General features: G+C 37.5%; 1 long non-coding RNA gene across 1 annotated transcript; it reads right to left on the reverse strand.

Moving 5' to 3' along the window:
- Window positions 1-671: 671 nt before the first annotated feature.
- LOC110863892 lies at window positions 672-2,126 on the reverse strand. The gene is made up of 3 exons (XR_002549450.2): window positions 1,981-2,126; window positions 1,453-1,506; window positions 672-941 (listed from the first exon to the last, which is right to left on the reverse strand). It is a non-coding gene; the product is annotated as an uncharacterized LOC110863892 (long non-coding RNA).
- Between the last annotated feature and the right edge of the window lie 1,214 nt (window positions 2,127-3,340).

Below are 3,340 nucleotides of genomic sequence, written 5' to 3' on the forward strand. Positions count from 1 at the left end.
TGATTATTCGAAAACGCAATCGCAACTCTATCGCAACGCAATCACATCGCGAATTGGAAATGCAAGGTTACTTATGTTGTTGTATGTTAGTTAGGTTATTTGTGTAACTATTGGTTAATAATATCGCATCGCTCACTCGCAACACATCGCAACGCTCAACGCACGAAATGAAAAGTCGAAAACTAACCCGCTTAACCCATCCGATCGAATGGCCATCCGATCGGACTGCCCTTCGATCCAACACTGCACACCGCCTTTCCCCTTCTGTCACCTATAAATACCACCTGTCACATCACTGTTCATGTGATGTGACAGCTCTCTTTCGACCATCACGTTCCATCCCTATTTTCTCTCGATTCCTCGCGATTTTTGTAAGTTTTCATCTCAAATCTTGTACTTCTTTGATCTACACACACTTCTTCATCATTTCCACCAACAAATCTCAACTTTTCACCATAAAATCGGCTGATTTGCGCTGTTCTAGGATGATGTCATCATGGGTTCTCATGAACTTCAAAGTGTGACCTCATTCCACCAAGAACAACTCAGATCTAAGAGATTTTAACATGTTTAAACACTGATGTAAGGACCGCTTTTTCCGAAGTAATAGTTTACTTATATAAACAAGATTTTTCGGACAATTAAAATACCACTTTAACACTTAAAGAAAATTTTTTTACAAAAATTGGGCATGACCCGTTTGCAAAACGGACATACCCCCTGTTTTGACATAACATACAACGTTTACATACGACCCATTTTACATAAAACCATTCCAACGAAAATAACTAATTTTCAAACCTAAACAATTCGACAAAGTTTAACCAAGTAACAAAACAAGAACCCAAAAACATGCATATAAGTTGCGGAAGCGCTTGGTATTATAAGGCTTGAACATGTGCTCGTTCCATATCTCCATATCGCCTATAGAGGTGCTTTACCTACATTGACATCCACAATTTAAAAAGTTAGTGTTCGCCATAGAAAATCATAACCTTACGTTTTAGCTTTTTCCATATAAAACCTTCTCACTCTTAAGCATACAACAACCCAATAAATGGGTTAGGCATAACCACTCTCGTAGAGAGTTTGACATACACATTCGACCCGTGTAATTGGGTTTAGCATAAACACTCTCGTAGAGAGTTAAGCATACCGTTCGACCCATAGAATTGGGTTTAGCATAGACACTCTCATAGAGAGTTAAGCATACACATTCAACCCGTGAAATTCGGTTTAGCATAAACACTCTCGTAGAGAGTTAAGCATACACCTTCAACCCGTGAAATTGGGTTTAGCATAACTCAACATTACTTTCGTTAACTTACCCAAATCCACAAGGGATTTGTCGCTTACTTACTACATTGTCACGTTCGTTATACAAGGATAGCTTTACATTAAATTTAATATAAATGGGAAATATAATAAAGATTCGTATAAAACGAAACATACCTCGATCTTGTACACCTCCCGCTTGACTAGTGTTAGAGCTTTCTTCCTTCACGCCTACATTACAACATTCGTTTACTTAGTTGAATCAAGTCATTCCATCATTTTCTTCTCATATCACACATATAATCGTCTCTTAAGCATTTTATCAAACACTTGGTGGGCATTGAATTTACAATTGTAATGTACAAGTGTTCATAGCATAGACTTTACTTGATTAACTTTCTAGTTCAACAAGAATTGGGTAAATCCCTATCTTTCCTTCATCTTATGATAATTTGTCTAATTTCTTTATCATATACAAGATCATGCAAGAACTCACAATTGTAAGCATATTATAAAAATCATCTTGTTCATGCAAGTCCTACAACATATGGGTATAACCCTAACTCTTTCAATAATCGAAATCAAGCATAATTCTCAGTCTATTATGAGTTCCTAACTTACATTTGCACAAGAATTGCTCTTAATTTCATGTTTAGGTCAAAAACCCATTTCTCATTACTCACTAAAACAGGATTTTCGACTTACCTATTGTTGCTCGAGCTTAGATGGTTGACAATTCGGGTTCTAGCATTGATTTGAGCTCTCAATTTCCTCTTAATCTTGAGAATCCTTCAAAACTAGGGTTTTCCCCTTTTGGTCTTGCTTCTGGTCGACTACAACACACATCAGTGTGTTTATTTTTGTGTTTTCCTTATTTTAGTGAAACTAATATCACATTTAACATGTTCAGCCCCTAAGTTTCAAGTGTTGACATTTTTTTTTTTTACACTAACTTTCTTTCTTACTAATTAATATCATATCATTTAACTTGGTTAAATTCTTTGCACTTTTATATACTTAAAACAATATAAATGGATAACGTATTTTGGGGTGTTACAACTGATTTCGTTGTAATCTAAACATTTTCCAACTGTTTCTACTTTTCTTCAACATTCTCAACTTTTCACATAAAACCAATAGAATCTGAGCTTGTCCAGGCCTTCTACTCATTCTCCTGTGAAGTGTCGGTCCAAGAACGGATTTCTATCAAAGAGACAATCGATTCACGGGTTGAGCATGAATAACCGTCAAGAACAGTTAACTGATCGGACGGGGTGATTCCTATCCGATCGGATGACTTGGATTTAATGGGGTTTCCGTTGTTTGACATGTAGTCATACCGTATCGGTCCAAACGCAAAACTTTCTAAACTTAGCAAAGTTTTACAAGTTTCAGAACGAACAGGTTACTGAACGGACTGCCGTCCGATCGGATTGCCATCCGATCGAACGACAATCCGTTCGGATGACTTGTGACGTTCAATGCTTGTGATATTTACCAACATTTAGACTTTTCACAAAATTTCAAGAGAAGTTAGTTTCAAACGAATCGACATTCGATCGGACGGCCATCCGTCCGGATGACCATCCGGCCGGATGACTTGATTGGTAGAAACACTTCTGAATTTTGAAAATGCTACAACGAAAACTTCAAAGTTCCATCATACACAAACACATTCATCCCAAACGAATGATAATCCGACCGAATGGCCATCCGACCGGATGACCATCCGTCCGGATTGTCATCCGATCGGATGACCCTTCGTCACTCAGTTTACTTCCCACCGTTCAACGCACTGATCATCACTTATGTTATCGTTCTCTAATCAGGCTAATTTTCCAGTGCTCCCTTCAATCCAAGACTGTGTTATTCATTTAACACGATTTGTGAGTATACTCGAACCCTTTTTGCTTTACGCACTTTTGGGTGTTACATACGTTATCTATTTCAAGTCACAATCGACACACAACGCAAACACTCTTATACGCTAACTGTTACTGCATGTAATACGTGTTACTCGATGAATGCTTGTATGTTATGTTTACACAGTGATTGTTGCCTGACA

The sequence above is a fragment of the Helianthus annuus genome, chromosome 6 (genome assembly GCF_002127325.2).
Source record: "Helianthus annuus cultivar XRQ/B chromosome 6, HanXRQr2.0-SUNRISE, whole genome shotgun sequence".
In the NCBI taxonomy this organism is placed as follows: Eukaryota; Viridiplantae; Streptophyta; class Magnoliopsida; order Asterales; family Asteraceae; genus Helianthus; species Helianthus annuus.